The sequence below is a fragment of the Prosopis cineraria genome, unplaced genomic scaffold, assembly GCF_029017545.1.
Source record: "Prosopis cineraria cultivar Desert tree isolate PC_DT_omini unplaced genomic scaffold, ASM2901754v1 PC6, whole genome shotgun sequence".
NCBI lineage: Eukaryota > Viridiplantae > Streptophyta > Magnoliopsida > Fabales > Fabaceae > Prosopis > Prosopis cineraria.
Window position 1 is genome coordinate 20,700,979 of NW_026555337.1, and position 26,670 is coordinate 20,727,648.

General features: G+C 32.0%; 2 long non-coding RNA genes and 1 pseudogene across 2 annotated transcripts; 1 reads left to right on the forward strand and 2 right to left on the reverse strand.

The window, feature by feature from the left end:
* Positions 1–2,877: 2,877 nt before the first annotated feature.
* LOC129312716 (uncharacterized) lies at positions 2,878–5,962 on the reverse strand. Its single transcript, XR_008593684.1, has 2 exons — positions 5,382–5,962; positions 2,878–3,189 (listed from the first exon to the last, which is right to left on the reverse strand). It is a non-coding gene; the product is annotated as an uncharacterized LOC129312716 (long non-coding RNA).
* A 4,474-nt stretch (positions 5,963–10,436) lies between these two features.
* LOC129314322 (MDIS1-interacting receptor like kinase 2-like) lies at positions 10,437–14,069 on the forward strand (annotated as a pseudogene).
* Positions 14,070–24,290: 10,221 nt separating this feature from the next.
* On the reverse strand, positions 24,291–26,182 carry LOC129312980 (uncharacterized). The gene is made up of 2 exons (XR_008593806.1): positions 26,092–26,182; positions 24,291–24,557 (listed from the first exon to the last, which is right to left on the reverse strand). It is a non-coding gene; the product is annotated as an uncharacterized LOC129312980 (long non-coding RNA).
* Positions 26,183–26,670: the final 488 nt, after the last annotated feature.

Genomic DNA, 26,670 nt, shown 5'->3' on the forward strand with positions numbered 1-26,670 from the left:
ATTGATTAGTGTTGATAATTTTAAAAATTCAATTGAGAGGTTAAATTGAACAAATTGAGGGGTCTAGTGCCTGAAAAATCTTGCTTTGTGAGCTATTATGCTGTCAAAATTTTTATAAATTTTAAATTATAAATTATTTGTTAAAATTTGAAATAGGTAATGATAAACCGTACTTAGATAGATACTTTGTGAACAATTGATGAATATGAGAGGGGAGTAGATCAATTTCTAGAATTTGCAAAGAACAATGTTCCTAATAATAAATGATTGTTTTATTGTCCTTGTGTTAAGTGATTGAATGGGTTGCGACGAAGTCCTGTAGAGATTAAGGATCACCTAAATTGTTTTAGGTTCTATAAAGCATATAGACAGTGGGTATTGCATGGTGAATCTAGAAAATGTGGTATGCCACAAATTAAGAATGATGATATGGATTTTGATGATCAAATAGAGGATATGTTATGTGATATTGGCATTGAAGTTGTTGAGAAGTTGCACAAATATGATAGCTTGTGCAATGATTTAGAAACACCTTTATATCCATGGTGTACAAAATATACACGACTAACAGTGGTATTGAAGCTATTCAACTTAAAAGCTAGATATGGATGGAGTAATAAGAGTTTCACAGAGTTGCTTAGATTGTTGAAGGAGATGCTTCCAGAGGGGGAATACAATTCTGAGTAGTTACTACGAGGCAAAAAAAAATTATGTCCAATAGATTTGAGATATCAAAAGATACATGCTTGTCTCAATGACTGTATATTATACAGAAATGATTTTGAAGTATTGGATGAGTGTTCGGTCTGTAGGGCATCACGTTACAAAGTAAAAGAAATACACAGTGGTGATGACTCCATTACTAAGAGGCCTTCAGTGAAGGTGTTGTGGTATCTTCCTATAATACTAAGGTTTAAGCGTTTGTTCACTAATTCGAATAAGGCCAAAAACTTGAGATGGCAAGCTGATGAGAGAAAAAATGATGGCATGCTTTGGTATCCAGCTGATTCTCCATAATGAAAAGGAATTGATCAATTATTTTCTGAATTTGGCAATGAGCCTAAAAATTTTAGGCTTGGATTGTGTACAGACGGAATGAATCTTTACAGTAATCTTAGCAGTCAACATAGCTCATGGCCTGTTCTATTAGTGATTTATAATCTTCCTCCATGGTTGTGCATGAAATGCAAATATATCATGCTGTCTTTGATAATTTCAGGCCCTAAACAACTAGAAAATGATATAGATGTTTACTTAGCGCCATTGATTGATGATTTGAAGATGAGGTGGGAGGTAGGTGTGGATATTTTTGATTCATATTGGAATGAGTCTTTCAAGTTACGAGCTATAATTTTTTACACAATAAATGATTTTCTTGCATATGGAAACCTATCTGGATACAGTGTGAAGGGGCATAAAGCATGCCCTATTTGTGGAGAAAACACATGCCATCAACAACTAAAATATGGGAAGAAGACAGTATATCTTGGTCATCGAAGATTCTTGAGATGAGACCACCCTTATCGCAAGCAAAAAAAGTCATTCAATGGCTATCAAGAGTATAATGAAGCTCCAAAGCCATTAACTGCAAGCTTGGTATATGAACGAGTGAAAGACATCAATGTGGTATTTAGTAAGAATAAGAAAAAGAAAGCTCAAAAAAATCAATGGAAGAAGAGTCAATTTTCTTTGATCTCTCCTATTGGAACACCCTTAAAGTGAGATATAATATTGATGTGATGCATGTGAAAAAAATGTGTATGACAGTCTCATTGGAATATTGTTAGATATAAAGGAAAAGACCAAGAATGGAGTCAAAGCAAGATTAGATTTACTTGACATGGGAATAAGAATAAACTTGGGTCCAAGAGCAGAAGGAAAGAGGACTTATATGAGCCTAGCACCTCATACTTAGTCTAAAAGAGAGAAAAGAAGTTTTTGTCAGTGTTTACGTGGTATTAAGGTGCCACAAGGATATTCTTCAAATGTCAAGAATTTTGTATTAATGAAAGATTTAAAATTAGTTGGTTTGAAGTCTCATGATTACCTTGTACTAATGCAACAATTGTTATCGGTAACAATTCGAGACATATTAGAGGAAAAGGTAAGAAAATCAATTATTAGATTATGTGTCTTCTTCAATGTAATTTGTAGCAAAGTCATTGATCCTGAAAAATTAAATGAGTTACAAAATGATGTTATTACCCTGTGTCATCTTGAAATGTATTTTGTTCCCTCTTTTTTTAATAACACGGTACATTTAATTGTACATTTGGTGAGAGAGATAAAATTGTGTAGCCCTGTCTATTTGTGTTGGATGTATCTATTTGAACGGTACATGAAAATTCTTAAAGGCTATGTGAAGAATCCCTATTTTCTGTAAGCCTTTATTATTGAAAGATATGTTGCTGAAGAGGTTGTTGAGTTTTATAATAAATACCTATCGGAAGTAAAATCTATCGGTGTTCCTGAATCTCGCCAGGAGGGAATGAGAGTTGAAGGGCAAAGGACATGAGGGATGAAAGTAAAGTGCATGACTCATGAAGAACAACAAGCACATCTATACATCTTGAATAACACTAATGACATTGAAGATTATTTGGATGCACACAAAAAAGAAATTAAGGGATCAATATCCTAAAAAGGCTGATAAATGGTTGTTAGGTAAGCACAACAAACATTTTTCATTCTGGTTTAGGGCAAGGATAAAGGAAGATCGTGGTGTCACACCCCAAAATTTGAACATACTTGGCATAGAATACAGGGATGATATCCATATCCCAAAAGTCTTTACTCAAGAAAACTCTAATTTCTAAACCATGAAGACATTTTACAATAAATTAAACCATCTTCAATACAAACTATATGAACAAAAGATTTAATATTTTTGTAAAAATTTCAATAGGATCTCCCCTTAAAATAAAATCTCCCCAAAAACAAATCTACAAATATTTTACAAAACAATAGTAGTAGCAAGGAACTCTCTTCTGATCAGAAAATAACAAAGTATAAATAATAAGGATGAGGACCCTAACTATAGCTTATGTAGAGCACCTGACAAAAGAAGTTTACAAATCAAAATACATGGTTTTAAATTTACTTTAAAGAAACTTGATTACAGCTTTTCATCTCAATTGAGTATTACAGCCCCTCAAGGATTAGCGGAAGGCATAACATCAGCTAACGTATCTGAGACCAAAATAATAATTTCCAGTTAATAACATCCCAACAATAAATAATAGAACTTAAATAAAAAGGAAAAGTTTCAAATAATTGTGTGAGTCAAAGAGACAACAATTGTCATAAAAATGTAATAAACTTTAAAATAGAATAACTCTAAAATTTTAAAATTAGGTCTTAAATCATTAAACTATCATGGCAAATGTTAATAAGACTTGATTCCAAGAAATCACATAAATAAAATAAATATTTATAAAAAAATTACTGAATAACATCAATGGAATATAAAATCATCAAATAATTGGATTCATAATTATAGGGACTTATCAAAACAATTAACAAATGTGGATACATAGTTTACGAAGGTAAATAATCAAACGCGGCTTATGCCATGAAAACAAACGTGGACACATAGTCCACAAGGGTAAGTAACCAAATGCAGTCGAAGCCACAAAACAAACATGAACACACAGTCCACGAATGCAATGCTAACTAATGAAACAAATGTGAGTACGATGCTCACAAATAACCATCCCTCTATTCCATGTGCATTGGCCTTCGTTGCATAGGGCTAGTACGTCCTATAAACACCTTGCTAGCTAAGTGTACCATGGCACGCCAAGGGCTAACGAAACTATCGTTAGCAACCAGTGTTTTGTATAAAGTCCCTTTTTTAAAACCATTTTCAAACATGCAAGAAAATCATCACTTTCAAGATATAGTTCTCATTCTCAAAATCAAACTCGTATGAATACTTTTAAGCATTAAAACTTGCCAGCATAAAATTTCATATCCAATGCTCATACTTGCATTTATTGAATAATCAAAAAATTTTTCAAAGTTGAACTCGCATGAATCATTCTCTGTATCAATCCAATATTTGATAAAATAAAAATCTCGTAATCAAAGTCCAAACTTGATTTAATTGATCAAAAAACATTTCAAATTTGGTAAATCTAATTTCTCAAAATAAAGTAATGTTAATCAACAAATATCTAATAATCGCATTAATGCCATTAAAATGATTTCCAGAAAAATGTAATATTTTAGTGAAGGAATTTTTGATTGAAAAAATTAGTTGGGATGCTATCCACTTACCTGCAATATTCCCAAGTATAAAATTCACCCTTTAAAGCTTCAATCCTCCCTTATTACCTCAATCGAGACTTTCTTTCTCCAAATCCCCTATTCAATAATGCAAAATTTTAATGACCTTTGGCCTCATTTAATAAACTCCTTTCTCATAACAATACTATAATCTCTCAATTCTTACGGTACTATATATGTATGTGTATATATATATATATATATATCCACAACTTTGTCTATACTACACTTGTCTTTCCAATTTCCCTTAAGCACAAGTAGTCAAATTTTAACGAAGGTATGTATATTACATGAGTGCACACCCAATTAAAAAAAAACTTCTACAACCTACTTTGCCAAACACCTTAAGTGCCTCCCAAAATGCGTAAATACCATAATTTATAAATTACCAACAGTGTCATTTCTAGAATTCAGTTAACCACCCAATCACTATATAATCAAAATTCTCTACAAGGCTAAGTTGACTTAGATAGAGCCCAAACCATTTGCACCATCATACAAATAGATAGAACTCACAATTATGTAATTAAATAAAAACTCTTTCTAATAGACATTTTTGTCAAACGCCTACACACATTAATTCTTAAACTCAAGTTAAACATTTTCCTCCTTGATTCTAACTCCCAAACATTTATAAAGAAATATTTTGAATCAATTAACCTCTAAAATTTCATAAAAGATAATTGTCTTTTAATGATAATTTATTTAAATAGAAATATAATCATTATATATATATAGATATATCAAGAATCAAGCCATTATATAGCAAAACTCTCTTTTAAACATTCTATCAAACACTTTGTGAGCATTTGAATCTCAACTATAACCAAACTTCTTGCTATCCCCTTCCTCGTCTCGAAAATTCTTTAACTTAAACATGCAATCAATCAGCTTAAATCAATTCTCCCTTCTTACACACCCATGAACAGCAGCAACATTCTAAAAATTACAACCTTACCATTTAAAACACACACACCCGATAGAACAAATGAAAAGGAGGAAATCAAAAATCCTCACCTTTGGCCATGATAGCAAAAGGATGAGGAAGGAAAAAAATTTGCATGAGGAAGGAGAAAGAGAAGAGACCGACGTACCCCATGACCACCGAAATGGTGACGACGTAAACGAACCAATGCCAGTGATGTTGCTACTTGTGAAAGGTCTAACAGCAACAACCATGATGGATATGGATAGAGGAGGTATGAAGGATGACAGAAAGGCAAGGATTTTTGGTAGCCCACATCACTGGTGATGAGATAGAGGAGAGGAAGGCTAACATCACACACACACTAGCATAACTCACGCGACAGGCAAACAAGGGAGGAAAGGAGGAAAGGAAATCGAACAGCCTCATCATTTATGGTGGAGAAATTTTGATGGCATGGGGTGCTAGTTGTTGGCGGGGATCAGATAAGCAAGTCAGTGATGTGGAGGAGACTTGTGTAAAAGAAACTGGACACTCTTTCTTGATGTGCTCTATTTTCTTTAATTGACAGAGGGAGTTTTAAAATATTAAAGCTTACTTGGGGAAAATTATAAGAGACCTAGAAGATATTTTCTTTAATAACACAAAAGTCAAGGATATTTTGGTAGTTTCATTAATCACCAGAAAAATAAAATTACCTTTGGCATAGGTAAGATTCGAACCCCAATCCTTTAGGTAGAAACCAGTATAATTTCCACTAAGCCACTACTTCTACTCATCATAAAACTTGAACAATTTAATAAAATATCAATTAGATGGAAAATCATTTAATTTAAAATCTAAAATCATTACAAGTAGAAAGTCTATTGTTTCAAGTACAATAAGATGTTAGATATTGGGCCTAACTTTGATGTTACAACTTGAAGTGCATATGATATTAATGGATATTCATTCTATACAAAAATACAAGATGATAATAGTACCATGCAAAATAATGGATATTAATGGAAATGATGTTTGGGAATCTATACTGGTATTTCTAATTCTTATATGTCATATTTACTTTTTATTTTGACATTTATGTTGTTATTAAATTTTTTTGTTGATGTATGTTATTTTGCAGATTACTTATGATATCAAGGAAACTCCATTTTTAAAGGACAAGTGGCTAAAGTATGCTGGGGACTGATGGAGGGACTTTAAGTCCAAACTTACTAGAAAATATGTGTTTCCTAAGAGGTGCAACAAAAATGATGATAGTGATAATGATGTCAACATGGAAAAACCTTGGGAGAAATATCCATTTATTGATTATGACATATGGATGAAATTTGTTCATAGTAGACATGATCCTAAATTTTTGGCAAGTGAAACAAGAATATGTTAGTAAAAATTCATTTCTAACAAATGCTTTTCATTATTTGTTAATAGAAAAAAAGTCAAAAAGGACAAGAGCATCGAAAGAAAAATCTATACAACCATACTATGTCTTGGTAAAGATATGCATATATTTATGATATAATGACTCAAGAGAAGTGGGAAGCTAAAAGACAAATGGTGGGGGTTGATAATATTGAAGATGTTTTTCCTCCATCTCCTATTAATTGTGCTCAAGCATGGAAGAGAGGACAAATGAATAAAAAGGGAGAGTTTATTTCCCCAGAGGCTAGAGAAATGGCTGAGAAAATTGTACGTATCTTTACAGTCAATATCTTAACCATATGATTGAAATTTTTTAACTATATTGATTTTTATTTGCTTGCATATTCTAGGATGCTCTTACAGAAGTATCCTCTAAGAGGACCTTTGTGTCTACTAGTAGGAAGGATATATTGACCACGGCCTTAGGGGGTGAAGAGCACCTCGGCTGTGTTAGGAGGGTTCCAAAAGGTGTGGGTTTAAGACAATATTTTAGACCTCTACCATCTAATCTTGTGCCAATACAACAAGTGCAAATGATGATAGTAGAATGCAAGTCAAGCATGATGATGGAAATGTAATCAATGATTAGCAGTTTGCAGATGCAACCACAACAAGCATCGAAATATGATGGTGTTACAGAGCCAGTGTGTGATCCTAGCCTATCAGATCAAGGAATGCCATGCATACTTTATGTGAAGGATCATGGAAAATGAGTAGTTGCATATGAAAAAGTGTATAACGATGCAACTATAGTCCACCACCAGCAGATACAACATAACCCAGTAAAGGTGATGGTTGAAGAGGTTGTGGATGCTAATGCTCCTATTCTATTCTCTACTGAGGAGGTGCAAACAATAGAACAAGCCCAGTATAATTTCATTATTTGGTTGAAAAAGCTAGTCTAATAGGTTATTAAAGAGGTATAAAAATATTATAATTTTTTATTTTTAATTAATATCATAGGTATTTCTAATTTTCATTATATATTAATCATAAGAACTTCTACAATCAAAAGAATCTCTGGGCTTCAATCCTCAACTGGTGTAAGATGATTTGAAACGGTTGGCTTCGGTGGTGGTTGACATGGATGAATTTTTTGATAAAATAAACGTAATTGAAAAGATTGCTGGGAAGCATATTACATTTAGAGTCACCAGAAAAGACATTAATGATCTCATTATTTTTGAGTGATTAGACTTGGGAATAATTCAAATTTTTATCATGTAAGTATTCATTTTTATTTCTAAATTAATATTTAATATTTTTTATTGCTAACGTATTTTTTATTATCAAAGGTACCTCTATAAGATATGCACTGAACTCGGTGTTGGCAATAATTATGAGTTTTTATCTCCACTTTTAACTGCATGTGGCAAAGTGAACCAAAGAGCTTTTTATATTGGAAAGACGATGTGCCAGCAACAGAAGATGTGCTGGTTTTTACCAATTATTGAGAGGTATTAAATTTTAAATTCATCCCTTGGTTTATAAAGAAATTTCCTTAATGATGTGATATTAATATAAATTAATATATTATAGTCATCATTGAATGTTTCCTGTCATTTGCCCATATGAAAATACCATATACTGGTTTTGTTCACTACAAAAGAAAATAAGCGATGATATAAAGACTTTGATTGAATTGTAAGTTTTTGAATAATTTTATTTTGTGTTATTAATAACATATATTTAATAATTTTAAAGTTTTCTAAGTGTGTATATTTGGTAAATAGATCTTTAGCAACATATTGGAAATCAGTAGAAATGGTTGACAAGAAAAAAAATGAAATCAAGTGGGTGCCAATGCAAGTAAGTATTTTAAATTTATTCCCTAATTAGAATGAAGATTATAGTATTGATATAATAAATTTAATTATTTTTATTTTCTTCATAGTGTACTCAACAACCAAAAAGTATAGAATACGATTATTATGTAATGATTTATTAATAATGATTTATAATTATGATGGTTGTTGTATACTTGAGTTATTTTTCAAACATATATTGCTATTTAATTTGCAGCACTTCCAAAGTTTAGAGCCATATTCTAAGCAAGAGTTTAGACATATTCGCAATATGTGGTCTAGGTTTTTCTTAGAATTAACAAGATTAGAGTAAAAAATTTCTAGATATTTGTATTAAAATGTAGACTTTTAGTTCATATATTTGCACTAGATATATTTGTACTGGTGTCTGGAGTTGTTGTTTATGTATTAATGCAGGTTTTGTAATCAAAGATGTATATATTTATTTGTGAATCTACAAAAAAAATATAATATTTACGGCCATAGTTATTACTATAATTGTGATAAAAGATGATATATGGTGATAGTTATAGAAACAATTGTTGGCATATATGAATCTCTAAACGCATCTTTTGCCACAGGTGAGCTTGGACCTATGACAAAAGATACTATTTTTCGCCACAGGTGAGTTAAGACTTGTGGTGAAAAATGATATGTTTTATCACTATATTTTTTACCACAGGTGAGTTGGGAATTGTGGCGAAAGATATTATTTTTTGTCACAATTGAGCTGAAACCTGTAACGAAAAATGATATCTTTCACCACAGTTTTGCTTGACCTGTGGCGAAAAATACCTATTTGCTATTACATGATTTTCTACTACAAAACTTCTTCTGTCACAAAAAATGTGTTTTAACTGTGGTGAAAAATGCTTTTTGTATTAGTGAGCAGACAACAAGAAATGAAGGTGAAGGGAGAAGAAGATTGAACACACTCAACCACACCGACGGAGAAGGTAGTTGACGCCGGCGTTCACCATGGGAGAAGAATGAAAACCCATGACTCAAGCTTCCTGCACGGCAGACTATGGCGGATGCCCTACACACGCTAGAGGAACTGGAATGGAGGAGGAGCGACTGCTTGAACGAAGCTCCCCTCTGTATTCTCTAGAATCGAATCGAAGAGGATGAGGGGAAAGTGAAATATTTGTACGCCATCTGATATAATCTCATCCTCATTTTATTTATTTTATTTTTTATTTTTGTTTCAATGAGGGTATTGCAGTAATTTCTCTTAACTGAAGCAATAATTTCTCTAACTGAAGCAAAAGTAAAAAAAAAAAAAAACTCTTGTGTTCCATATAGATTCGAACTTTGATGCAGCAAGGAAAGGCCCAGAATAATTTCCACTAAACCACCCATCCTTCACTCTGTTATAAATACCCCAAAATTTATAAAATTACAACCGAAATATATCATTATTAATTTTTAATAATAATATTATTTTTAGGGTTATTACAAATTACATTGAAATACATTTTTTAACAGTTAATTTGATTTTATATTAATTTTGTGATGTTGATTTTATATTAATTTTATGATATTGATTTTAAATTAATTTCTACCTTCATTTTTTTAATAACAATATTAATTACATGAAACAAGAAATATTTTAATATAAAAGTGTTATTTTCTTTTCCAGTTTTTCTTTCGTTGTTTTTCCATTTTCTTTTCTCTAATTTTCTTTTCTCTCAGCCTTTCTTCCAATCCAAATCCTAGGGATAGAGAAAAATATTAAAAATTAGAAGGAAGGTCCAAAACCACAAGAATCCACGAAGTGCTTATACATAGAATATTATATAATTCAAAAGTTAAATTATTCTGTGTTTATCAGATTGACATCGAGAACAAATGCTGCCATGTTCCCAAACAAAGTTAACTACATAAAACATGCTGTCAATTCATACATGTAACAAACCAGAGTCCTGTTTAAATCCGCAGAAAACAGCATAATTATGTGCAGAAAAAAATAAGAGAGAGAGAGAGAGAGAGAGAGAGAGAGAGAGAGAGAGAGAACCAGTTTCATAAAAATGGACAAGCATAGATTTGATGCTCACCTTGCAGTTCAAGCCACATGTGTGGTTTTCTTGGCACTTTGTTTAAGAACATATGAAGAGACAGAAACAGAAGCCCTACTAAGGTGGAAAGACAGTCTCCCAGATCAGCCAATCTTAAAGTCATGGGTCTCTCCAGCACAGAACTCAAGTGCAGCTCAAACCCCATGTTCATGGCGGGGAATAACATGTGATAATTCTTCAGGAAGTGTGATTGAAATAAACTTGGCATACACTGGCCTTGAAGGTACCCTTCAAAACTTGAACTTCTCTGCATTTCCAAATCTTCTTCGTCTTGATCTTAAAACAAATAACCTCGTTGGTAGCATACCGGAAAGCATTGGGGTTCTCTCCAAACTGCAATACCTTGACCTTTCTACGAATTACCTCAATGGCACTTTACCCATTTCTCTTTCTAATTTGACTCAAGTTTACGAGCTTGATGTTTCACGAAACAATATTACTGGTACATTAGACCCTCGTCTTTTTCCTGATGGTTCTGATCAGCCAAAGACTGGACTTATAGGGATCAGAAATCTTCTCTTTCAGGACACCCTTCTTGGTGGTAGAATTCCAGATGAAATAGGGAATATAAGAAACTTAACTGTGCTAGCTTTAGATGGGAATAGCTTCTGTGGACCTATTCCTCCATCTCTTGGGAACTGTACACGTTTAAGTGTTCTTAGAATGTCTGAAAACAACCTCTCAGGCATGATTCCTCCTGGTTTTGGTAGATTGACTAACCTATCTGAGGTGTTCTTACACACGAATAAATTAGATGGTCCTATACCACAAGGATTTGGAAACCTTTCATCTTTAACTGTCCTGCACCTTGCTGAAAACAACTTCACAGGAGAGCTACCACCACAGGTGTGCAAAGGTGGTAAGCTTGTGAATTTCTCTGCTGCCTACAATAGCTTCACTGGTCCAATCCCAATAAGCCTAAGAAACTGTTCATCTTTATTTAGAGTTCGACTTCAACATAACCAATTCACAGGTTCTGTAGACAAGGATTTTGGAGTCTATCCCAATCTTACTCTCATTGACATTAGCTACAATAGACTCCAAGGTAGTCTCTCTAGAAATTGGGGTAACAGTAAAAGCTTGGAGGATCTTTTGATGGCCGGAAATTCATTAGGAGGAAATATTCCTGGTAACATCTTTCAGTTGAAAAAGCTGGTAAAGCTTGATTTGTCATCAAACCGATTATTTGGAGCGATTTCTCCCCAAATTGGATGTTCTCACCGTCTGATGCTGTTAAATTTGAGTAACAACAATCTTTCTGGTGTGATACCCATTAGCATTAGAAATCTTTCCGAGTTGCAGTATCTAGACCTATCTATGAACAAGTTGAGGGGACCGATCCCTTATCAGATAGGCGATTGCTACGACTTAGTGGCATTAAATTTGAGCAACAATGATTTCAATGGCAAAGTCCCCTACCAGATTGGAAATCTTGGGTCATTGTTATATTTCTTGGACCTGAGCTATAATTCACTATTCGGAGAAATCCCTGTGGATCTTAGTAAGCTCAACAAGTTGATTAGCCTGAACTTGTCTCACAATAATCTCTCTGGTTCTATCCCTCATTCCCTGAGTGCAATGTTGAGTTTGTCAAGTATTGATATTTCTCACAATAAGTTAGAAGGTCCTGTACCTAATAGTGGTATTTTTAATTCTTCGATGTCACTTGATTTAAGTAGTAACAAAGATCTATGTGGGAGGATCCAAGGCCTACGACCTTGTAGTGTGTCTATGATAAAACCAAAAGTGGAAGTGACAAAGAGAAGATTGAAAGAACTATTGTAGCTTGTTTAGTAAGTACACTGCTTGCTTCATTAGTTTTAGTTGGGATTTTTGTTATCCGCTGGAAGAGAAACTCAAGAACTTCACAACAGGACCTTTTGGCCGAAAGAGAACATCCATTTTCAATATGGCATTTCAATGGTAGAATTATGTATGAAGAGATAATTGAAGCGACTGAAAACTTTCATGATAAGTTCTGTATTGGTGAGGGAGCTTTTGGAAAAGTTTACAAAATGATAATGTCAGGTGGTGAAATATTTGCTATAAAAAAGTTGAAGTGTGAAGCAGATGACTTAGACATTGAGAGCATAAAAGCCTTTAAGAGTGAGATCAATGCCTTGACAGAAACACGTCACAGGAACATTGTGAAGCTGTATGGCTTTTGCTCACAAGGGATGCATACATTTTTGGTGTATGAGTACATGGATAGAGAGCTTAGCAGATGTGTTGAAGAATGAGAAAAGTGCATTAGAGTTAGATTGGCCTAAGAGGATTGACATCATCAGGGATGTAGCACAAGCTTTATCTTATATGCATCATGATTGTAATCCACCAATTGTTCATAGAGACTTATCAAGCAACAATGTTTTACTGTCCAAAAATCTTGAAGCTCATGTCTCAGACTTTGGTGCTTCAAGATTCCTGAAGCCTGACTCATCAACTTGGACATCTTTTGCGGGTACATATGGTTATGGTGCTCCAGGTCAGCTTCATATATACACCCCCTATAATTATTTCTCCAAAGATAGAAACACTAATATAATATGTTAATTAGGTTAAATGGCAAATTGGCCTCCTAAACTATAGGTTCAAGAGAGTCTGAGACCCTAAAATTGATTTTAGTACAATATTCCCCTTTAATATTTCAATTGCAATATGTCCCCTACCATTAACAAATGTTAACTTTAAACTTTAGTTAAAAAAATTATAAAAAAATTAAATGACCTAAAAAATTATAGAAAATGGCCGAAAATTTTTTCTTTTTGCCTTTCTATAATTTTTTGGGTCATTGTATATAATTTTTATATCCTTGTTTGCAAATTTTTTTTGGTATTTTTCTATTATTTTTTAGCCAACTAACATTCAAAATTAATATTTATTAACAATTGGGTCCATATTGCAATTGAAATGTTGAAGGATAACATTAATATTGTACCAAAATTGAGTTTAGAATATCAAGCACTCCTGAACTTTATAGTTTAGGGGCCAAGCCAATTTACCATTTAACCCTATTATAATTTCACTAATACAAATGCATATACTTCTTGTGGACAATGATGCAGAGCTTGCATACGGTATGGCAGTGACTGAGAAATGTGATGTGTTTAGCTTTGGTGTTTTGGCTTATGAGGTTCTCATGGGGAAGCATCCAGGAGATCTGATTTCTCATATGCAAGCATTTGGCGTTCAAAGCATCAATTTGAAGGAGATACTAGACCCACGACTGTCACTACCTTCAGGGAACCAAATTTTGAAGGATTTGGATTTGATTATCAATCTAGCCCTTTCATGCTTACAAGTTAATCCTCAATCAAGGCCAACCATGCAAATCATAGCTCATATGCTAAAGCCATGAAAAAGAGATTGCTCACAATCAAAGATGTGTGTTGTTTGTTCATACTATGAATTAGCCGTATACAATTTGCATTGCGAACAAGTCATGTTCACTTGAAGATGGATGCATGTATGCCACATTTTCTTGACTGAAATGTATTTTTCTAAGTGTTAAAATAATACTCCCTTGGTCTCAAATTATAAGATACTTTCAAATAAAATCACACATCAAATCTGCTGCTATTTTTTTAAAAATTTTTTATGGCGAAAAAAGATTATTTCGAGTAGTGATTATTGATTGCTGTTAAACTTCTGTCACTCGCAGTAGCAATAAACTATTTGTAGAGGTGATGATTTGTCGCTATGTTAAAAAAAAAAAAGGAAAACACACCATTTACATCTTTTAACTGTTAAATATAACAAAAGAAAAATCACATTCAAGGACCTGTAAAAATTATTATTTACAAATAAAATTTATACGGACTAGATTATTGTTAAAATGAGAACATGGATGTTTTTTTTTTTATTTTGTAATGGTGACTTGTTATTAGTCATTGTCTTCAAATAACTTTCTTCACAAATTCTTGAATGCAATTTTTCCTATATAAAAAATTGGTAATAACAATGTTTATAAATAAATTTAAAAAATAATAAATATATAATACAAACTAAATGGAAATAAAAAAATAATAATATAACCCATGAATCATCATCAAATAATCATATTCTTCAAACGAAACGCGATAGAACTCAGCTTAGTTTAAAGGTTGTTCAACACTAGCTATTAATGGGTCACATGATCGCCATTATATTATTCCAGAAGCTGATGTATTTACAAAACCTTTTTCAAATGCAAGGTTGTTAAGGGAAATGAGTCTGCTCAGATTAGTTAGCACTGCAGGCCAAGAAAAAAAGGTACTTTTTTTACCCAATTTTAAGCTAATTCTAATGGAAAATGAGGAAAGTTTTCCTTTCTATATTACTTTTTATATTTTAGTTTTCTTACTTTTTGCCTTCAAATTTCTTAACAATACATTTACTTCCTATTGCTTTATTTTTTTTAGCTTTTTTAAATTGTGTCCATTTCTTTGTCTTTTTCACCAACTTTGTTATTGTCTTTTTTCTTTTGTCATTTTCACTTTATCTTCTTTCCTTTTTCTCCTTTACTTTCTTTCTTTTGCTTTTACTTCAACTTCATTTCTTTTGTTCTTTTTTATCCATTTTTAATTGACAATTATTGCCGCCCTTTCTCTCTCTCTCTCTCTCTCTCTCTCTCTCAAAATCCAAGAGCCAAGAAATTATCAGAGGTCAAGCAGAACACATTTATCTTCAAGCTTGCTTTCTTTGAATGCTTCAGCAGTAAGAAGCAACGCCAAAAAAAAAAAAAAAAGACGAGAGAGAGAATCCCCAAAATAAGAGACAGCCTTTTGAAAGCCATTACAGTTATCAGGCTTGATATCTGTATTTCACAATACTCATAAATTCAATCAATCAATTTATAACGCAAACTAAAGTGGGTGGTGGGTACGTAGTTTCAACAAATGCAAGGAACAATGGGAAATTTTTAACTTAAAAACAAACAAAAAAACAGAGACTCTTGTAAAAAAGTCTGGACGAAGTAGTTGTTATTATTTAACAGATTTGCTCGTGCTTCCCATGAATTTTATTCACACTGATATCTGGTTTATTTCTAAATCACAACGTAACCAAAGGAAAAAAAAATCTACATTTTTTTCTTTTAAATAAGAACCAAATTTCTCTTACTTTTAGAAGTTTTTGCTCTTTTTTTAAAATCTATAGACATCTTTTTCCGTTATTAAAATCCATAAAAGCTATCCTTCAAAATAGATAAAATGTTTATTGTGAAGTTTGAAGAGCCCAAACCATGAAAGAATCAAAATATTATTATTCCTTCTGAGTCAAAAAAATACTCTATACAATAGGTCTATTTATATCCCATAGACTAACAAACCAACATGTAACAAGCAACACTAATAAAATATAACTAACAAACTAATAAACCAACACTAATTATTTCTGACACCCCCCTTCAAGTTTGATACCATATAAATTTATGGTTCCCAACTTGTACATCATCCTTTCATGATCCTCCCTACCAAGAGCTTTAGTAAATACATCAGCTAATTGCTCTTTAGTCCTAACATGCTGCAAGACAATCAGACCTTGTTGCAATTTTTCTCTAACAAAATGAAAATCTATTTCTATATGTTTAGTTCTCTCATGGAAAACTGGATTATTAGCGATATGAATCGCTGCTTGACTATCACAAAATACTTGGACTAGTTCAACACCACACAATCGAAGATCTTTAAGCATCCGGGTGACCAAAACAACTTCTGCAATAGCTGATCCTAGTGCTCGGTATTCTGCCTCTGTTGAAGATCTGGAGATAGTGTTTTGTTTCTTGGTCTTCCAACAAATCAGCAAACTAGCAAACTTCACCGCATAGCTTGTGACTGACCTTCTTGTATCACCACAGGTTCCCCAATCAAAGTCTATAAAACACTCCAAAGTGTTTCCTTGAGATGCAGAAAGCAATATTCCCATCCCTAGACATCCTTTGAGGTATCTTACTACTCGTATAGTAGCTTCCATGTGAGATTTTCATGGAGCATTCATAAATTGGCTCAAATTCTGCACAACAAAGCTTATGTCAGATGGGTAGTGATAAGATAAGACAACATACCTATTAATCTTCTATAAGAAGCTGGGTCCTTTAAAAAAGGATCCTCTTCCTTCTTCTTGTCTGAACCTTTTCTTCCCTTTTGTTTTTCCTTTTTCTCAGTAACACATGCTTTTGCACACAAACGCACATTTTGCTCCATTGGGATACTAAAAGGCTTAGCCCTACTTAATCCCATGTCAGAAATCAAATCTAAGGTATATGTTCTTTGAGTTAAGATTATGCCCTTTTCAGATCTTGCCAGTTCTATTCCCAAAAAATACTTCAAGTTCCCCAAATCTGTTATCTTAAATTTTTGATGCAAGTTTGGTTAATTGCATTTATACTCTTCATATTATTACCAATAACAACCAGATCATCAACATAGGCTAAAATGAGAGTAATTTCAATCATGTCCTGTTTAATAAAGAGAGAATAATCATACTTGCTTTGTCTAAACCCCCTTGGATTAAAATATTAGTGAGTTTCTCATTCCATTGCCTTGATGCTTGCTTTAGGCCATATAAAGATTTGATCAATTTGGCAACTTTATTATAGCCAACTTGATCAAATCCTTATGGGATTTTCATGTAAACTTCTTCATGCAAATCCCCTTATAAGAAAGCATTATGCATGTCCATTTGAAATATAGGACAAGCATGCATTGCAGCAAGAGTAAGCACAGTTCTTATAGTTACCATCTCAACCATAAGGGAAAATATTTCAAAATAATCAATTCCCTCATGCTGGCTATACCCTTTAGCAACAAGCCTAGCTTTACACCTTTCTAAACTCTCATTTGCCCTATATTTCTTCTTATACACCATCTACATCCTATTGGTTTCTTCCCTTTTAGCAAATCCACAATTATCCAAGTTTTATTATCCTCTAATGCCTTTATTTCATCTTTTATAGCATCTACCCATTTCTAATTTTTTACAGCTTTTTCAAAGCTAGATGGTTCAGGGAAATCATCAGTATGCAATAGATAGTGCTGATAATCCAAGGAAATATTTGCATAGGTCATATACTCCTGTATAGGATATTTGCATTTTACCTTTTTTCCTATATCCACCTTATTTGCATGACATATGTAATCATTCAGCCAAGATGGAGGTCTCCCTACTCGTCCTAGAGGTGGCTAGATGCATTCAGGATCTATAAGAGATGGGTTACCTTCCTCCTCTTCACGTAGAGGTGGATCATGTAGAGCTGGATCTAGTTTTGAATCTATTGGCTAATCATTGGGAGCACTATGGTCTCCAATAGTCAATAGAAACTCACTCTCAAACAAGAAAGGATCAACAATAGTAAAAGGTATAGGCTTATCTTGTCCAGAAATAATTTTATTGCAAAAAGGTAAGTTATTTTCCATAAAAGTCACATGTCTACTCACAAACATTTTCTTAGTCTTAAGATTATACAAGATAAAACCCTTTTAATTAGGAGGATAACCCATGAAAATACATGGTTCAAACCTAGGCATAAATTTATCAAGAGAATGTAAAACAGTAGCAAAAGCTAGACACTCAAAAACCTTTATAGAAGACAAATCTGGTTCTCTTTTGTGCAAAATTTCATAAGGAGTTTTATAGCCTAAAATTTTTGAAGGTATTATGTTGATTAAAAAGGCAGTAGTCTTGACATTTTCCCTCCAAAATTTTAAAGGCATGTTTGTGTGAAAAGTCAAACTTTGGGCTACCTCTAGTAAATGTCTATGTTTCTTTTCAACCACCCCATTTTGCTGGGGGGTGTAGGGAGAAGAGGTTTCATGCAAGATACCTTTATTGTTAAACATGTTTTTAATTTTAGAATTTATAAACTCAAGGCCATTATCACTCCTAACTTTCCTGATTTGAGAAGAGAATTGAGTATGAACATAAGCAAGAAACTTTTGAATACATTGCACAGTTTCATCCTTGTATTTTAACAAGTATAACCAAGTGCACCGAGAAAAGTCATCAACAATACTAAGAAAAAATCTATGACTATTATATGCGGGTTGCTTATATGGTCCCCAAACATCTACATGAATCAATTCAAAGCAAGAAGAGGTTTTAGAAGTACTAGGAGAGAAGGGCAGTTTTGTTTGCTTGGCTCAAACACAAACCTCACATTTGTTCTGAGTGGTATTATTAACTTCTATATTTAGCTTTTCTAAATGCCTAAGGGTATTTAAAGGGGCATGACCTAACCTATTGTGCCATAAAACTGAATTTTGTTCTTTATTTATGTAGTGATTCCTCACAGCTCTAATGTTGTCCAATTTTATATCCTTTCCAAACAAGTATAACCCTTTGTTGAGTTTACCAATCTTTCGAGAGCTCCTAGTTGACATCTCCTGCAAGGTACAAAATTTAGGGTAAAAAGATACAATGCACTTTGTATTCTTAGTTAATTTTGAGACAAAAATTAGATTGAAACAACATTGTGGTGAATAATAAACATCAAGCAGAATCAGATTATTAAATAATCTCACAAATCCAATATGAGTTATAATGATTTTATCTCCATTAGGCATTTTAATCAATTTAGAGGTCCAGCATATGGTCTGGCAAAATCTAACAGGGTAAGACTACCAATAACGTGACAGGACACACTAGAATCCAATATCCAATTAGAAGTATAAATTGAGGGGAAAGAGTATTAAGCAAACTTGATACATGTTCCTCAATGTAGTTGACTGTTCCTGCCACCACCTCATTTGTTTCTTTCTTTAGGAGTTGCAGTATTTGATCATACTATGTGAAAGATGGAGAATTTATTTCTTACTGTTCCCTATCAACTTGATTGACTTGAATTTCTAACTTTCCTTGGCTCTTGAAGTTGGTAGGAAATCCAATATGATGGTAGTAATTCTCTCGCTTGTGACCTCACCTCTTACAATGAGTACACTCATCTTGTGATCTTCCCTTTCCTCTTCCTCTACCTGTCTAGCCACCTCTCACGTTCATGGTAGCAGGTTCAAAAGGGGCTGTCTCTCCTTGAGAAGAGATACCTCGTTGATCCTCTTCTTAGGATATCATGGAGTAAGCATGATTAACACTCAGTAGAGGACTCATCAGGAGAATTTGGGAACAAACCCCTTGGTAATCATCATTAAGGCCCATTAGAAATTGAAATGGGCACTACTTTTTGACTATTTGAACATAATCCTTTAATGTTGCACATTGATAGGAAGAGAGTGGTACAAGCATACTATATTCATCCCACAATTCCTTCATCCTTGTGTAGTAAGTAGACACATTCAACTATCCCTATGCACAGCTTGATAGAGACCGATGAACAAAATAAATCCTTATTCTATTAGTCTTGTGAAATCTTTCTTCTAAATCCTTCCAAATCAAGTATGCACTATCAGTAAAAACGATTCCATTTTCTATCTTCTTGTTCACCAAGTTGATGAGCCAGGAGATTACAATCTCATTACAACGATCCTACTGATTGCATAACTTAGCGTGTTGGCTTTCTTGTGTATAGGAGACTATGATGAAACCCAGTTTATTCTTCCCAAGGATCGACAGCCCAATTGCATGACTCTAGACTGTGTAGTTATCCGATCCAGTGAGGACTTGTGAGATAAGAGTTGAAGTCTGAGTGTTGGACAGATGAAGATAGAGGGGATGATTAAAGTCTAAGGTTAGGGAGGAGTTCAGATCGTCAGCCATTGCAGAAGTTATGAACAAAGGAAAAAATGCTCAACGATTAGGAGAAAATGCTCACATGTACGAAGAAGCATGAAGCACCACCGAGCTTCCCAAAAAGAAGCAACACAGAAAGAAAGAGAAACACCAAAATATAAGAGAGTGCCTCTTGAAAGCCATAATTAGGTTTGAATGTTTAACTCGTATATCTCCGTAAGCGTCGATCGCATCAATTTATAACACAAAGTTAGGGGCAGTTGTGTCCGTTCAAGCATTTTTCTATAAGAATAATGGGTTTTGCACCGTAATTTTAATTAGTCTTCCAAAATATACTAACTGGCCCCTCTTTGTAATTTCAGGGAAGTTTGACATGTTCTTCCATGCAAATATTATAGAGCTTGAAGAATGAGATGCATGTTATATGATTTGGCAATGGAGAATTTACTAATTAAGATTTGATTATATAAAACTAAGAAGCCAATACCAATCAGCTTATTTAAAAGACTACAGTTTCTAGTACTTACGTTAACCCGAATTTATTACTGAGATGATTCAATAAGAGGTGGAACTGGAAACCCCATTATTAGGTTTGATGATAAGTGATGCGTCTTACTCGTGACGCTAACACATAAAAATTTATATAAAAATAATGGGAGGATAGTTTTGGCTATTCAACTATTTTTCTTTTCTTTAATATAATGGGGTGTTTTAGTCGGAAAGCATTGACCGATTCTTTGGTTTAACTATGATTTATAATTATATATGTCATGCCCCAAAAATAAAAAATGACCGGCATGGGATGTGGATCCTATTACACATCTCTTAAGCCTTAAATTAAAAAATCTTTCTATTTTTAAAACAGTTGAATTTGTACTAAAAATTATGACATATTGAATAAAAATCATTATAATAAAAGTTTCAATAATTCTGTAGAAATTTCGATAAAACCTCCCCTGCAATTGAGACCTCCCAAAAATCTCTACAATAATCCTCTACAAAACCAAATCAAAAATACGAAGCTTTGCTTTGTCACAGAGCCAGACAATATAAATTACATATTAGTATCCTATCTATAGTTATTGTGGATCATCTAAAACATAATCTCAGAAATATCACATAATTAAATATTTACATCAAAAAGGAAGATATTCTCAAAAGATATTTTAGTCAATTCAATAAAGAGCCTCTCAACGATCCTCAAGAAGTGTAGGCTGCTTACATTATTTGAAACCAAAATTTTTTTTAAAGTTTATAGTTCAAACCACCTTTGGACCTATAATTAGGGTCCAAATTGCAAATTAAGCCTATAAATTATTTTACTGATGTAATGTACAGTATATGTTTAATAAGGGTATTATTATCTTTTTTATCTCAATTTCAAATTACATTTAGGTCCCAAGGGACCTAGTTGTGGTTTCTGAATTTTATAAGACTTACTTGTAAATAAATATACACCATGAGACCTATATGTAATTTTTTTCAATTTGATTTATTTTTCATTTGCTAAAAATCAGCTCAAAAATTTATTAGCAAAAATCATGTTCTCTTCGACCGATTAAATGGAAATCGGCTTGAAAGACACCCAAGCGAGTAACGGCCCAGTCCAAATATATTGGCTTGTGACATTTGTTGAATATATATAATGGCTTGTGATATTATGATTTATATAAGTTTTGATAATGACAAAATATTAAAGAAATTCACTATAATTATGTCTAATTATTTTTATAAATATAGTAGTTAATTAGTAGTTAATTATAACTAAAGAACAAGCACCTTAAAGTATTTTTTATCTATATAATTCTATATTATATAAGATTGGAAAAATAATTTTATGTGTATAGAAGTTATTTTATATTATCATAATTTTTTTTTTCTAAAATGATTGAATATCCAAGAGTGCTCAAAGTATTATTTTCATCACTTGGATATTTACTAAATATAAGACTTCTCAAGTGTATTGATACTTGGACTAACCATTTTATTCATGTTTGAAGATTATCCAAAGTACAAATGAGAGTGAGTATGAATAGAAAGAATTGAAGCCATCCCTAGCATGCTGCGCTCAATATTAATGAAGAATATAAAGATAAAGATAAGGATGATTCAAAATAAGCTTAAAAAGAATGAAAACCATTTACATAAGCTTGGATACATCATAGCATTTGATTTGATAGATATAATATTTTTAAGCTAGAAATTTCTGTGTTAAACTAATTGATTTAAGTATGCATTTACTGGCTCAAGAAATTTCAAATCAAAACATGTATTATACTTCTTAAAAAAGAAATAGTACAAGTAAAAAAAAAAAAGAAACCCAGAAAGGAAAAATAGAAGAACCCAGATAGAAAACAAAACTAAGACCCATGTGTGTTCCTAGCCTTCGTCAGATCGGGTCTCTTTTATAAGTTTGAATTACACTATTGTTAGTTCTGTAAAATTTAAATAGCATAGATTCTTATGACAAGTTTGAGATAGAAAATAGATGAGTATGTGCATGTTTTGTTAATATTAAATAAGCTACAAGAGATTCAACAAGAAGTAATTAATATCACTCACATGTATGAAAAGGCGAAGATATGTCCTGTGCTCAATCACTTTTTCATACAATAAAAGTATGACTTATAATTTTAATTCCTCTGTAATTGGCACAATTTTAAATATCCTCTTTATTTTTATAAACAGGAACTAAGATGTTTCTCTTTCATTTTTTGTTAGGCATTTTCTTGAACCATGAGATCTTATTAAATATCTTTATATTTATATATAATTTAAAATACATTATTTTAAGGGTTTGTTGGAGTACTAGAAAATCTTATTAGATATGGGATAACTATCTTAAATACTTCATAAGATGTATAACTTTAAAAATTTTAAATTTAAAAATAACATTTTAACTTATTTAAGTTAAATTTCTTCTTATAAGCCTACGGATTTCCTATTTATGTCCAAATCTTCCAGGTTAGATCGGGATATTTTATATTTGACGGAGTCAATTTATAACGACTATTTTAATGTTCATAGTATAATGTTTTAATTGAATTTTAAAAACGAAGAGAAACCTGCAAGCAGAGAGTGAAGTAATAAAGTATGATCTTATAAAAGAATTTGTAAAGTAATATAAATATATTTATAACCAAATTCAAATAGTGTATATCAGCACCAATGATCCTAAACTTGTTTATGTACAAATTGTTCTCTCACCTTTTGAAAACATTGCAATCTAACTCATGCCGTTAATAAAAGTTAACTTTGATAATTAGTTGATCAGAAAATGACCTCAAAAATTATAGAAAAGGATCAAAAAATTACAAAAGAGGATCCAACCTTTTCTCTGTCATTTTTTATGCCTTTTTTGTTATTTTTAGTTAACTAACTATTAAAGTTAACTTTTGTTAATAACATAGGTCAGATTGCACATTTTTTTAAAGGTTGAGAGAAAATTGGCACAGTAAATGAGTTCAAGGACTATATGCTTTTGGACCTAAAATTCAAGGGGTAATTTGCTCATTTACCTGTTAAAATATTACTTTTTTAATTTTTTAAGTCATATAAATATTTTTAATGAAAAAAATATGACAATAAAAATAGTAGAATATTGATGTGTATCAGTAACTAACCGTATCAGACGTGTATTGAACCCGGGCACGTTTATATTTTTATTTTAAAGTATGGGTGCTTCGTAAATAATTAAAGAACTCTTCAAAAATATTACAACTAAGATTAAGTAAAGTAACATGTGTACATGAAAAATATATGTTTGATTGTCACTCCTCGTTTACCTTGAGAATTGGCAAACTAACAACCCACTGGACCCCAGTAGTTTGCAAAGAGTTTAGAGATAATGGAGAGTGAAAAGTATTATGTATTTTAATTATTGACTGATCGACTTATATGGATCAAATCAGTAAACTTTATAAATAAATAAATTAATTAATCTCATATTATCTTTGACTCAGTCAATTGAAAAATAGAGAATAACTAATGGTTACAAAGTTGTAGGTTAGGCTTTTATCCATTGGGCTCACTTGTGTAGTCCGACTATAATGGTCCACACAAAATCATAAAGATTGATCTGTCTGAGCTTATTAAGTAATGTAAATCCATAAATATTTATAAATATTTGAACATTACATAATTCTTGTGGAGCCCTTGGGTTTGTAATAACATTACAATACACAAAATAACTAAATAACTATTTAGACAATGAGTTTACAAATAGATCAGAAGCATTACATTATTATTATTATTATTATTATTATTATTATTATTATTATTGCTAATAATTGTGGCAACGAGGTTTATAACGTGATGTCACTCTTTTCAAACATCGATTGCTTGATACTTGGGTGGCGAGTATCCTTCTCTCTTGTGAATCTATAGAAAAACAAGAATTCAACTATTATTTTTCTTCATTTTTGATAATCAAAAAGAGAATTGAATCAATCAATATGCTAATAATAGCATTGTTTGTATGTGTGTCAATATATATATATATATATATAGAAAATAAAATTTGAGAAGCATTGGTGCTTTTTATTTCATGATATAGTCAGATGTTTCCAATGAATGTCAACGAGAATAAATTGTTCGAGAGAGAATTTCACTCTAATTTTTCTACGAGATGGAACAAATATTGTGTCGACTATTTTACGCAATCCGCCCCCAAAAAATTTTCTTTTTATTTTCTTTTTCTTTTTGGTAAATTAATCTCATTAGCCCTATGAAATATTAACTTACCCCACCCAAACAGTTTTAAGAGAAATTGGGCATTGCATATCTAATCTCTTCATCCCTATGCCCATTTTACTTATCTGTGTGCGTGTCAAGTGAACTCATTCAGATTCTGTTTCTGCTTTTGAATTTATAACCAAGAAATGGGATCTTTGAGTTTGATCTGCAGTTAATTTGTAAGGTCATCATGTGATTCAACGAGAAGCCAGATGAGCATATCATAAATTCTATTTGGTCTACGTTTCTGTAAAAAAAAAAAAAAGTCTTGATATGTTACATCCTAAGTTCACCAATAAATGCCTTTAGACTTAAAGAGCACTTATTAATGTTTTTAATTGTCATTAATATTCTTATGAGGGTCCCTAATTGTCACTTTCTCAAAAAAGGGAGACAAGCTAAGGCAAATTGCACACTCGTTAGGTTTTATTTTGTATAGAAAAGAGACAATTTCATCATTTTATTCAAACAACCTTTTTCACTTCAATTCCTTATATATAAACACTGAGTTAATCTATTTGAAAGAAAGTAATTTCCTATTGAGGGCAGACAATTAATAATTAAGGCCAGATTACTGAGTTTTTCAATATCCATTGGTGCCGCATTCTTTTATTTCTTGTCTGATACTTATCTCATCAATTTATAAATTTCTTTTTATTTTAATTTATTCATCTGTACCGAAACCAACAATAATCCCATCCCTTCTCCCCACCCTAAAATTAATAATAATAATAATAATACTACAAATCTTGTTTCCTTCTAATTAAATATCTTATAAATCAATTTATTTGTCCATCTATTATAAATTATAAATATTTTGTTTGTCAGGTTTTTTCTGTTTCGTTTGGCCACAAAGCGCGAAGACTATATATCATGAGCACACAAAACCCGAAAAAGTACAAGCAAAAGCAAAAAAAAAAAAAAAAAAAGCAAAAAAAAAAAACAGAAAGGAAAAACAGAAGAACCCACTTAGAAAACAAAATTAAGACCCATATGCATTCCTAGCCTTGATCAGATCGAGTCTCTCTTTTAAAATATAATATTGTTAGTTCTATAAAATTTAAATAGCATCGATTCATATGAAAAGTTCGAGATAGAACATATATAGATGAGTATGTGCAAGTTCTGCTAATATCAAATAAACTAGAAAATATTCGACAAGAAGTAATCACTCACCAACCTTCTTTGCTGTTGCTTCAGCAGAAAGAAGCAACACAAAAAGAAAGAGAATCACCAAAATAAGATATTGCCTCTTGAAAGCCATAATTAGGTTTGAATGTTTGTAAATCTCTGCAAGCGTCGACCACATCAATTTATAACACAAAGTTAGGGGGTAGTTGTGTCCATTCAAGCAATTTTCTATTAGAATAATGGGATTTATACTGTAATTTTATTAGTCTTCCAACAATACTTGAACTTGATCTTTATTAAAATATACGAGCTGGCCTCTCTTTGTTATTTATGGGAAGTTTGACATGTTCTTCCATACATATACTATAGATCTTGAAGAATGAGATGTATTTTATATGATTGGTTAATGAAGAATTTACTAATTAAGATTTGATTATATATATTTGATAGGTAGCAAACTGATAATTTTCTTATATATTTTTAAAATAAATTAAATGCCAATAAATTTCAGTAAAATTTAAGAGAGATTTTATGCAAAACTAATATGTTTTCTTTTCTTTTTTCTTACTAATTAAGATTTGATTATATTAAACTAATCTGATCAGCAACTTACAAACTAACATGTTTT